This window comes from Pristis pectinata, chromosome 20 (genome assembly GCF_009764475.1).
Source record: "Pristis pectinata isolate sPriPec2 chromosome 20, sPriPec2.1.pri, whole genome shotgun sequence".
Lineage (NCBI taxonomy): Eukaryota > Metazoa > Chordata > Chondrichthyes > Rhinopristiformes > Pristidae > Pristis > Pristis pectinata.
The window spans coordinates 8,867,175-8,880,572 of record NC_067424.1 but is presented as its reverse complement, the minus strand read 5'-3'; the positions used below and the strand labels follow the sequence as shown (position 1 = coordinate 8,880,572).

The 13,398-nt window shown below is 43.3% G+C and overlaps 1 non-coding gene across 1 annotated transcript; it reads right to left on the bottom strand.

The window, feature by feature from the left end:
• Positions 1-248: 248 nt before the first annotated feature.
• trnal-aag (transfer RNA leucine (anticodon AAG)) lies at positions 249-334 on the bottom strand. The gene has a single exon. It is a non-coding gene; the product is annotated as a tRNA-Leu (tRNA).
• Between the last annotated feature and the right edge of the window lie 13,064 nt (positions 335-13,398).

Genomic DNA, 13,398 nt, shown 5'->3' with positions numbered 1-13,398 from the left:
TTTGTGTAGAGTGTTCTGGGGGCAGCCCGCAAGTGTCGCCACACTTCCAGCGCCAACATAGCATGCCGACAACTTCCTAACCCGTACATCTTTGGAATGTGGGAGCAAACCGGAGCACCTGGAGGAAACCCACGCAGACATGGGGAGAACATACAAACTCCTTACAGGCAGTGGTGGGAATTGAACCCAGGTCGCTGGCGCTGTAATAGCATTACACTAACTGCTACACTACCGTGCCTGAAAGTTGATGGCAGCGGTGGGATTCGAACCCACGCCCCTGAAGAGACCGGAGCCTTAATCCAGCGCCTTAGACCACTTGGCCACGAAACCTGCCACATTGGGAGCATAGTAGGTCACTTAGCTCCTGAGAATTGGGAATGGAATGCACGCAGTAGGGGAGGGAGGACGGGTGGTGGTTTGAGTGGGGTACAGTGCAAGGCCAAGTATCTGGCTCCTTATCCTCCTTAACCTTCTTTGTCTCAGCAACTAGAGGCTGTTAAGCACAAACTCAGAGATGCCTGATCTTGACTGGGTTTCTAATCTTTTCAAACTTTGAACTATTAGTCGTGGACCTCCATGTATATACCTCAGTGAAAGTAATTCTATGTCATGTTACACTTCAATCTGCCCTTGCATCAAGGCTAACTCTCCCCATCAATCTCTTTAGGACCTCCTTGAAGTTTTTCATTGTACAGTTGGGAGGTTTTAGTGCAACCATTCCAAAGACTGAGCTTGAAACCACAGGAAGCAGCCATCATTCCCCGCAATCTAATAAGGAGTGATAGTGGATTGGTCAAGTTACTAGAGTAGTTGTCACCTAGGTTGAAGTTTGGAAATGAGTTTAAATCTCCCCGTAGAAGTGATGTGACTGAAGGTGGGGAGATTAGTGAGGAAGACTCTAAAGCTCAGTGGTCAATAGTGGGGCAAAAGTTGCTTGTGAACGTGGAGTAGCCTGGATTGTTGAGGGTTTTTACAGAAACCATCCTCCCCTCCATGGACTTTGTCTACACTTCTCGCCAGCTCAGTAAAGCAGCCAACATAATCAAAGACCCCACACACCCCAGACATTCTCTCTTCTCCCCCCTCCCACCGGGCAGAAGATACAAAAGCCTGAAAGCTCGTACCACCAGGCTCAAGCACAGCTTCTATCCGGCTGTTATAAGACTATTGAACAGTCCCCTGGTACTATAAGGTGGACACTTGACCTCACAATCTACCTCGTTATGGCCTTGTACCTTATTGTCTGCCTACACTGCACTTTCTCTGAAACTTTAGCACTTTATTACACATTCTGTTATTGCTTTCTCTTGTACTACCTCAATGCACTGATGTGATGAAATGATCTGTATGGATGACATGCAAAACATTGTTTTTCACTGTACTTTGGTACATGTGACAATAATAAACCAATTTATTAATTATGGTTACTGCAATTAACATGGCTGAGCAGAGTCCAGTTTGTAGAATAACATGGACAAGAAAGACTCCCAGACAACACCTTTGTCTTAAAACTCTCAACTTGAGGTCAAATCCCTTCGTGGCCTTACCTTTTACTGTCTCTGTATTCTCCTCCAGGAATCCCCCTCTCTGAGATCTCCCCAAGGCTATAATTCCATTTGCTTGTATATCCCCGTTATCAGCTGTCCACCACTGGTGGCCAAGTCCTTAGCTGCTCAGGCCTTGAACTCTCAAACTCCCTGTCCACCACTTTGTCCCCCTCCCCTCTTAAAACCTCTTTGAGCAAGCACTTGGCTGTCTGCAATATCCACTTACGTGCCTCTGGATCAAGTTTTGTTTGATGATGCTTCTGAAAGGTTTCTTGTGCTGTTTAACTATGTCAAGGCGATATATAAATGCAGGCTGTTGTTCTTATTGCAAGGGATTGGCAGAAGAGTCCCTGTTCAAATGCTGCACTTCCAGCAAACTGTAGAAGACTAACAACCATTGATGTCAAAGCTGCAGGAAACAGACATCTGCAATCTCAGTTATTGATGATGGATTTGTTTGACGCAGGGAAGGGAAATTTCTCACTTTAGTGCAAAAATGTCAAGAGGTCTTTATATATAGTTCCAATCTTAAAGGCCCTGGCTCTGTAAAAATTCACACTGTGTAATTGAGAGAACTACACCACAAGCTCACTAATTGCCTCAACAGTGGCCAGTTTAATACCACATCCTACTCCCTCTTAGCAGATCCAGAACATAGCATGAGATTCTTATTCCATTCACTTGAATATAAGAAACCACACATTTTTCTTCTTGTCTTACGTTCTCCCCGTGTCTGCGTGGGTTTCCTCCGGGTGCTCTGGTTTCCTCCCACATTCCAAAGATGTACGGGTTAGGAAGTTGTCGGCATACTATGTTGGCGCTGGAAGCGTGGCAACACTTGCGGGCTGCCCCCAGAACACTCTACGCAAAAGATGCATTTCACTGTGTGTTTCGATGTACGTGTGACTAATAAGAATATCTTATCTTATCTTGCTATACTTAGGTGGAAATGTTTCCAAAGTTATTAAGGCCTCATTTTAAAATATCCCATATAAGCCATGAGACCCTTGAAGCAGTGCCTCTCTCCATTCATTGCAAACCTTTTATGTTCCATGCAATTAAATAAAAAATTCTTTTAATTGCTTTTGTGAAAAAGTTATAAGCTGTCTGTTGTTTAATGTTCAAAATATAGTGACTGACCACAACATAAATGTGGAGTATATACAGTCGATATATATCCCTAAGTGCCAGATTTATCAATATAATTAAATATAACAATAAATATATAACAATGCCCACCCCTACACACACAGACAGACAGACAGACACACACACACACACACATATACACACACACACAATGATTGTACTGGAGAGGGTGCAGAGAAGATTTACCAGGATGTTGCCTGGATTGGAGGAGTTAGAGGGGAGAGACTGGGTTTGCTTTCCCTGGAGTGAAGGAGGCTGAGGGGTGATCTGAGAGAAATATATAAGGTTATGAGAGGCATAGATAGGGTAAATAGTTAATTTTTCCCCCAAACATGGATTCAAGGTGAGAGGGACGAGTTTTAGGAGATCGGAGGTGTAAGTTCTTAAACAGAGTTTTTACAGAGGAGATGGTGGAACAAGATGAAACTATTATGTTTAATAGGCATTTAGGCAGACACAAGTAGGTAAGGTATAGAAGGAAATGGTGCTATTGCAGGAAATAGGATTAGTGTAGAAGGGCAAAAAGGTTAGCATGGACAAGGTGGACTGAAGGGCCTGTATCTGTGCCAGATGACTATGTATCTATGGCTCTAATCAAGGGATGTAGGGAAAGTCAACTAACATCATGAATGGAGACATGACTGTTGAAGCAGCTTTGAGAGAGGTGAATGGCTTCCTCCTCCTGAGTTCTTATTGACAGGATGCTTCCCACAACAACTGTGTTTTCCAGCGAAGGACACAGAGGATGCATGTTATCAGTCTTTTGCGGATCACCTGACGATGCTTTTATTCAGGCCAGGCTGATTGGGATGAGAAGTGACATAAAACACAAAGTGAGGCTTCTCGCACACATCTTTCTGCTTGCAAGCAGTTAATAGACTGCACATCCAGATGTGTCAGCAGTGCCCCTGTTGAATCGTTCGGGGTTATCTAGTTAGTAGATATGAGGTTTGGGGAGTCATGCTTTGAGCTGGGGCGTCCGGTGCAAGTTCCTTTCTGAGCCAGCTGTTCCTGCCACAGTGCTCCTCCACAGCTGCCTCTTACCCACTAACTCCTGCTCCAGGTGTCTCAGATTAAATCACACATCCTCTCTACACAATCCACCACAATCTCCACAATCAAAATAAAAGCCTGTTTTCCCTTGTCTTACCTTTTTGTCTTTTAGAAAATAATTGTTTGATTTTCAGCTGTGACTTCAATTTCATTTAAAAGAAAACCCCAAAGATTTATGTTAATTGAAAATGCATTTCAGAAATTCAGTTACAGTCCCAAAAATGCATGGGTTAGAAGGTTAATTGGCCACTGCAAATTGCCCCAGTGTTTAGGGTGTGTGGTAGAGTCTGGGGGGGGGGGGGAGTTGATGAGTATGTGGGAAGAATAAAAATTGGGGTCCAGAAGTCCCACACCACCAGGTTCAGGAACAGCTACTTTCCTACAGCCATCAAGTTCTTGAACCAACTTGCACAACCCTAACCCTACCTCGGCAACGGAACACTACGGACCACCTCTTGCACGACCATGGACTTGTCTCTGATCGTGTTTTTTTTTGCAGTCTTTTTTTTCTTCACTGTCTTGTATAATTTATGTTCTGTGTGTTGTTAGTAGCAATGTGCCTGTGATGCTGCTGCAAGCAAGAGTTTCATTGTACCTGTACCTCACTGTACTTGTGCACATGACAATAAACTCGACTTGACTTGACCTGACTTGATTAGCGTAGATGGGTGATTATTGGTTGGCATGACTCAGTGGGCCAAAGGACCTGTTTCTGTGTTGTACATCTCTATGACGCCATGTTTCTATGACTCCAATTCCCAGCTAATTTGGCTCAGAAAATGGACATGACTGGCAAAGACTATGTTTGTTGCCCATGGCATCACTGGTTGCCTCTGAGAAGGTGACAGGTAACGTGCCAAACCTGGTGAATGTGGTTCTGAAGTTACCCGTACCAACTCAAGAGGGGAAGAGGAGTCTCCATTCTGTTTTCTAACCTGAGCTGTTCTACATAACTCCACCAAATTTAGCAACACTGCGTAGATTCTCAGCGTCCTCCATTGTACAGAAGCTTCCTCTGGTCACCTTTCTATTAAGTGATCTAGAGTATATAGACAAAATTATCAAAGGCAAAGTCTTTTGTTACCTTTCTACCATGTTAACCCCTAGAGAGCTGAGCACTGATTATAATTATAGAAAAGCCAGTGTCCTGTTTGACTAATTTAAATGAGGTTCTTGAAGAAGTAATTAAATATATTGATGAGGCCGCTGTGGTTTATATGGTTTGTGTGGACTTCAGTAAGATCGTTGACAAGGTCCCACATGGAAGCTGGTCTGAAAGGTCAGATCACATGGGATGTCGCCCATTCAGCCCCTCAAACCTCCCCTGTCATTCAGTTAGATCATGCCTGATTTATTTCTTAACTCCACTTACTTGCCTTGGTTTAATAACCCTTCATATCTTCCCTGGTGGATGACAGGAGGAGAGAGGATGTCAGGATGTATGTCATTTGCTGCAAGACCTGGTATCCATTCTTTTCTCAGAGCTGCAGTATCTACGTTGTTGGCCCAGTTAAGTTCCTGGTTAACGGTAACACCAAAATTTTGATGGTGGGCGTTTGCTGATAGCAATGCCATTGGACACTAACTGCCTAACACTAGCAAGGACTATAGAACATGGAACATAGAATATTACAGCACAGTACAGGCCCTTCGGCCCACAATGTTGTGCCGACATTTTATCCTGCTCTAAGATCTATCTAACCCTTCCCTCCCACATAGCCCCACCATTTCTCTATCATTCATGTGCCTAAAACTCTCTTAAATGTCCCTAATGTATCTGCCCCTACAACCTCTGCAAGCAGTGCGTTCCACGCACCCGCCCCCCTCTGTATAAAAAACTTATCCCTGACATCCCCCTTATACCTTCCTCCAATCACCTTAAAATTATGTCCCCTCGTGTTAGCCATTGTCGCCCTGGGAAAAAGTCTCTGACTGTCAACTCAATCTATGCCTTTTATCATCTTGTAGACCTCTATCAAGTGACCTCTCATCCTCCTCCTCTCCAAAGACAAAAGCCCTACTCGCTCAACCTATCCTCATAAGACATGTTCTCCAATCCAGGCAGCATCCTGGTAAATCTCCTCTGCACCCTCTCTAAAGCTTCCACATCCTTCCAGTAATGAAGTGACCAGAAATGAACACAATACTCCAGGTGTGGTCTACCCAGAGTTCTGTAGAGCTGCAACATTACCTCATGGTTCTTGAACTCAGTACCCCAACTAATGAAGGCCAACACACTATATGCCTTCTTGACAACCCATCGACCTGTGCGGCAACATTGCAGGATCTATGGGCGTGAACCCCAAGATCCCTCTGTTCCTCCACACTGCTAAGAGTCCGGCCATTAACCTTGTATTCTGCCTTCAAATTCGATCTCCCGAAATGTATCACTTCACACTTATCCAGGTTGAACTCCATCTGCCACTTCTCAGCCCAGCTCTACATTCTAACAATATCCTGTTGTAATCTACAGCAACCTTCTACACTATCCGCAACACCACCAACCTTTGTAGCATCAGCAAACTTACTAACCCACCCTTCCACATCCTCATCCAAGTCATTTATAAAAATCACAAAGAGCAGAGGTCCCAGAACAGATCCCTGCGGAACACCACTGGTCACTGACCTCCAGGCAGAATGTGCTCCATCTACCACCACCCTCCGTGTTCTTGGGTGAGCCAATTCTGAATCCACACTACATTTCCTTTTTCCTCTCTCAACATGCATTAACGTTGTTATGTTTATTTTGGTTCTTTTCTCATGTACGTTATGGAAGATAGATCATTAGTGAAGAGAATGCAAATGGTGGGGCCAGGTACGTTGCTCTAATGATCCCCTGGGGCATCTTCCTTTGCACATGGCATCACTTTGACCTTTAGTGTGTTTTCCCCTGGAGCTCTTTGACTTCAGCTTTACCAGGACCACTTCACAAGATCACAAGACAAAGGAGCAGAAGTAGGCCATTCGGCCCATCGTGTCTGTTCTGTCACTTCACCATGAGCTAAACTATTCTCCCATCTAGACCCAATTCCCAGCCTTTTCCCCATATCCCTTGATACCCTGACTAATTAGATACCCATCAATCTCCTCTTAAACACCCCCAGTGATCGGGCCTCCACAGCTGTATGTGGCAAAGAATTCCATAAATCCATGACCCTCTGGCTAAAGAAATTTCTCCTCATCTCTGTTCTAAATGGGTACCCTCTAATTCTGTGCCCTCTTGTCCTGGACTCACCCACCAAGGGAAACAACTTCACCACATCTACTCTGTGCAGTCCTTTCGACATTCGAAATGTTTCTATGAGGTCCCCTCTCATTCTTCTGTACTCCAATGAATACAGTCCAAGAGCCAACAAATGCTCCTCATATGTAAGCCCTTTCATTCCAGGAATAATCCTCGTAAATCTTCTCCAAACCCTCTCCAACATCAGTATGTCCTTTCTAAGATAAGTTGGTGGCACACTTGGCCATACGCTGCCTTGGCATCATTGGCAGTCACTCACACCTCACCTCTGGAACTCTGGTCGTTTGGACAAGATGATGGATGACTTCCGGCCCTCCACTGGGTCACGGGACAGTGATCCTGAAAAAGGCGCCTCATCAATTTATTTCCTTTCCCCCAGAATTTTCATGGAGACCCTACTGCTGTTGCCTACACATGAGCTAACTCTGAGGCAAAGAGGGGAAAGGGGTGAACCTTATGACACAAGTCTCAACACTACCAATGGAAATCAGAAAAATCCACCATGATTGAATGGCAGAGCAGACTCGATGGGCCAAATGGCCTAATTCTGCTCCTATATCTTATGGTCTTATGGAAAGAATTTAAATAAAAACTTCAAATGCTGGAAATTAAAAATAAAAACAGGAAAAACTCAGCAGGTCAGGCAGCATATGTGGAGAGAGAAATGGTTAACTTTTCAGATCTGAGAGCCTTCATCAGAATCAGAATGAGGTTTATTATCACTGACATATGTCGTGAAATTTGTTGTTGTTGAGAGAAACAGGTTATTGGAGGTAGTGGAGGGGCAGTAGGTGGAACAAAGGGACTTTCTCTGATAGGGTAACATAATGTAGACATTAATGGGCACTTAAGCTCCTTGGTCTGTGTAATGTGTTGCTAATGTTGTATAGTCCGTGTAATGTTGAATAGTCTGTGTAACTTCGTATAGTCTGTGTAATGTTGAATAGTTTGTGTAATGTTGTATAGTCTGTGTAATGTTGAATAGTTTGTGTAATGTTGTATAGTCTGTGTAATGTTGTACAATCTGTGTAATGTACCGTCTGTGTAATGTTGTAGTCTGTGTAATGTTGAATAGTCTGTGTAATGTTTTATAGTCTGTGTAATGTTGAATAGTTTGTGTAATGTTGTATAGTCTGTGTAATGTTGAATAGTCTGTGTAATGTTTTATAGTCTGTGTAATGTTGAATAGTTTGTGTAATGTTGTATAGTCTGTCTAATGTTGAATAGTTTGTGTAATGTTGTATAGTCTGTGTAATGTTGAATAGTCTGTGTAATGTTGTATAGTCTGTGTAATGTTGAATAGTCTGTGTAATGTTGTATAGTCTGTGTAATGTTGAATAGTTTGTGTAATGTTGTATAGTCTGTGTAATGTTGAATAGTCTGTGTAATGTTGTATAGTCTGTGTAATGTTGAATAGTTTGTGTAATGTTGTATAGTCTGTGTAATGTTGTACAATCTGTGTAATGTACCGTCTGTGTAACGTTGTAGTCTGTGTAATGTTGAATAGTCTGTGTAATGTTGTATAGTCTGTGTAATATTGTACAATCTGTGTAATGTACCGACTGTGTAATGTTGTACAGTCTGTGTAATGTTGAATAGTCTGTGCAATGTTGTATGGTCTGTGTAATGTTGTATAGCGTGGCCCACTGGGTGACTGCCATTGGAAGATCTCAAACAAAAGTAGAAAATGCTGGAAATATTCAGCAGGTGAGGGCAAGGTGGAAATTGGCAGCAAAAGTAATGGAGCTGTTGAGTTCTGCATGAGTGCAGGAGGCAGCACCAATGCAGTCAGCGACGTACCAGAAAAAGAATTGACAACGAAGCATCTCCCACCTGAAATGTTGACTGTTTCTCTTTCCACAGTTACAGCCTGACCTGCTGAGTATTCCCAGCATTTTCTGTTTCTGTTTTAGATTTCTAGCACCTGCAGATTTTTTTTGATTGTCACCATTAGAAGATCCCGAGCCTTTGCAATATTTACACCTGATCCATTGCTCACAATGGCAACACCTTCTGTAGCTACAGAGCTGCCACACTGTGAATTAGAATAAGGGCAGGGAACCTTGAAAATCCTCACACTGTACCATTGGCTGTACACAAATGCTGAAGCCTCTCCTTCCACCTTTGGAACACAGCCTTTCAATCACATACAGCACAGAAGCAGGCCCTTTGGCCCATCACATCCATGCTGACCATCACCTACCCATCTACACTAATCCTATTTACCAATACTTGGTCCATAGCCTTCTGTGCCTTGGAAATTCAAGTGGTCACCCACATCCCTCAGTGACAAAGGCCAAAGGCCCCCCTACTCCTTCACCAGTTCAGCTCCTTCCTGTTTGAAATCATTCTCATCAGGAGTGACAGAATTTGCCCGGTTCAGATTCAGCTGGTAATAAAACTGCACCCGGTGAGAATCTACCTCCCTGACACTGGGAAGCACTGGTGCATTTACTGAGCGAAACTGGTCACACTGCCTGGGCAAATGAACCAATGATGCAATAACCAGGAGCCTGTTCATCTTAATACCAGGCAAAGCACATCAGGGCTAATGTGGAAAGTCACGAGTGTCATCTGTGTGAGGAATGGTCCCTTGTTAATGAGGCAAAGCCTTACCCAGATGAATACAATGTTATGGTTTCTAGTATGTAAATTCAAAACTAGAAATTATTTTGTTGCATTCCAACTAAACAAGCAGATTTCCTTTTTTGTTCTTTTTATTTTTTCTTCCCACTAGTCCTCTCTCTCTCTCTTTCTCTCTCTCTCTCTCTCTTTATTTTACTGTTGCCTCGGTAAAGCAGCCAACATAATCATAGACCCCTCCCATCCCGGACATTCTCTCTTCTCCCCTCTCCCAACGGGCAGAAGATACAAAAGCCTAAAAGCACATACCACCAGACTCAAGGACAGCTTCTATCCTGCTGTTGTAAGACTATTGAACAGACCTCTTGTAAGATAAGATGGAGTCTTGACCTCACAATGTACCATGTTATGGCCTTGCACCTTATTGCCTGCCTGCACTGCACTTTCTCTGTAACTGTAACACTATATTCTGCATTCTGTTATTGCTTTTCCCTTGTACTACCTCAATGTACTGATGTGATGAAATGTACGGATGGCATGCAAAACAAAGCTTTTCACTGTACTTCGGTACATGTGATGATCATAAACTAATTTACCAATTTTTTCTTCCCGGTGTTTTGTCCTGAACCCCTCTAGTCTTTGTCCAGATAACTATTCTCGCCTTGCTATCATGGAGAGTGAATCTTGGGAGGCTGTTCTACCCTGACACTGGTCCTGACTAGCAAGGCTCAATCAATGGATTTTAGAGTCAGTCGTACTCTGGCTCAGTGCCTCCTCTAAGCTACACCGAAGCTGTTCAAGTGGTTCTACACAGTCCGACTTTGTTGCTAAAAACAAGCTGCTGGAGGAACTCAGCTGGTCAGGCAGCATCTGTGGAGGCAAAGGGATAGTCGACGTTTCAGGTCAAGACCCTGCATCAGGATTTGACCTGTTGCTGCAGGATCTCGACCTGAAACATTGACTATCCCTTTGCCTCCACAGATGCTGCCTGATCTGCTGAGTTCCTCCAGCAATTTGTTTTTTGCTCCAGTATCCAGCATAGAGTCATAGACCGATACAAACAGAAACAGGCCCTTCAATCTAACCAAGAACCATTTAACCTGGTCCCATTTGCCCATGTTTGGCCCATAGCCCTCTAAACATTTCCTATCCGTGTGTCCATCTGCAGTCTCTCATGTCTCCCTCTGATCCTGTTGTTTTCCAGGTTCTCCATCATAACATCGTGGGCGGCACGGTAACGTAGCAGTTAGCGCGATGCTATTACAGCGCCAGTGATCAGGGTTCGATTCCCGTCGCTGTCTGTAAGGAGTTTGTACATTCTCCTGTGTCTGCGTGGGTTTCCTCCGGGTGCTCCGGTTTCCTCCCACATTCCAAAGATGTACGGGTAGGTTAATTTGGGTTTAAAATGGGTGGCGTGGACTCGTTGGGCCGGAAGGGCCTATTACCACGCTGTAAATAAAATTCTTAAAAAATTTAAATAACTCTGCCTTTTGATCACACTTCAGAGACCCAATGTTTCAGAGCCATAGAGCTATACAACACGGAAACATGCCCTTTGGCCCAAGAGGCCCATACTGACCAAGAAGCCCATCTAAGATAGTCCCGTGTGCCTGTTTCTCATCCAATGTTATAGGTACACCCGGTGTGTTAGCCCCAGCTTCATGGTCATTGTCCTGCCCCTTCACCAACTCTGCCCTAAGGGGTGGGATTCTTTGTCCAGGGATGAGCTCCCTATGTTAGGCATTAGGATTCTTATACATTAACAAGGCTTATCATGTACTTTATAAATGCACAGGGAGTTGATCATGACCTGCTTAGATTTCCTACCTGAGTATGTGACCTAGGTTAGCACCCCTGACATCTGCTGCAATTCCTCCACTTCCCCTGCCCTGCCTTCTTCCTCTCTGTCCCGGCCAAGCATTTCCCTGAGGGTCGGTCTTTGCCCGAAATTTGCCTCATTGGTCAGACAACTCACCTCAGTTATTAAGACAAGCAGTGAGAACCAATTTCCTAACTTCCTTCTGGCACAGGGGCAATGAGGTGGACTCTGACCTCACAATCTATCTTGTTGTGACCTTGCACCTTATTGTCTACCTGCACTGCACTTCCTCTGTAGCTGTGACACTTTACTCTGTACTGTTATTGTTGTTACCTGTACTACCTCAATGCACTCTGTACTAACTCAATATTAGTGTACACTGTGTAATGAATTGACATGTACGAATGGTATGCAAGACAAGTTTTTCACTGTACCTCGGTACAAGTGACAATAATAAACCAATACCAATACCAAACCCATACTTGGCCACGGAGTGGGAATACTCCTCCATCATACACAGTATCGCTCAGTGTCCAATGACATGTATATCATACAGGGTGCAATGAAATTTCTTGCTCACGTGAAGCTCACAGAGTAAACAGTACACATGGTAATAATAAATACACAATAAATACAGCGATGAGCGCAGAACAGCAGAAAGGTGCAAAGTATTGTAGTGCAATTTGAAGTAGTACAAAAAGAAATGCTGAAGTGACTATAATGGAATAACTGGGAAGGAGATGTGAAAGAGGTGAATGGTTCAGAAGTCTGATAGCAGTGGGGAAGAAGCTACTCTAGAGTCTGGACATCCGAGCTTTCAAGCTCCTGTGTCTTCTCCCAGAAAAGGAAATGGCCAGCATGCCAGGCTTCCTTGACAATACTACGAGCCTACCTGACGCAACGCATCGTGAAGGTGGGAGAAAATGAAGTAGAGCAAAGGGATTTTGAAAGCACTTTCAGAAACAGGCAGCCTTGAAGAGTTTGGAACATATAAACAAACCAAGGGTCAACACTTTATCAAAACAACCCTTTATTAAAAGAGGCTCCAATTCAAAAACAATAAAGGTTTTTCCCAATGATGTGATTTCTCTGTTTGTATTTCCAAATGATTTATGAAGGAACTAAATGATTTTATTCATAAATTGTCATAGATAGAGACTAAAGCTCAGAAGGACACATGGAGATAAGAGATATTAATAACAACTGTGCTTCCTTGATAGTCACAACTCCAAAGCAATTGCTTTTACAGAAAATAGGTAGCTGTTACTGTTTTTGGATCCATGGTTTGTTAAGGACAGCAGGCTTTCAAAGGAGTAATCTTCTGCTGTAAGAGACATCTATCAGCAATCTTATTATTGCTGTGAGGTGTAACAGTGGCAGAGATCTTACTGTATAGATAGGGTTGTTATTTCCAATGCAGATTTCAAGTAAGTTTTTCACAATGTCCAAAGTGCTTTACATGAGCAGTTTTGAAGTGTAATCACTAATGTAATATTGCAAATATGACAACTTGTATTGACCAGAGCAAGGTCCTACAAGCAATGTTGTAATAGTAACCTGCTTCAGTCGACACTTGATTTTTTCTGTTTTTATTCCTCAAAGCAGAGATGGTTGAAAAGAATTGATGGGGATGTATTGGTATTGGTATTGGTATTGGTATTGGTTTATTATTGTCAATTGTACCGAGGTACAGTGAAAAACTTGTCTTACAAACCGATCGTACAGGTCAATTCATTACACAGTGCAGTTACATTGAGTTAGTACAAAGTGCATTGATGAGGTACAGGTAAAAACAGTAACAGTACAAAATAAAGTGTCACAGCTACAGAGAAAGTGCAGTGCAATAAGGTGCAAGGTCACAACAAGGTAGATCGTGAGGTCATAGTCCATCTCATTGCATAAGGGAACCGTTCAATAGTCTTCTCACAGTGGGGTAGAAGCTGTCCTTAAGTCTGGTGGTACGTGCCCTCAGGCACCTACCCGATGGAAGAGGAGAGAAGAGA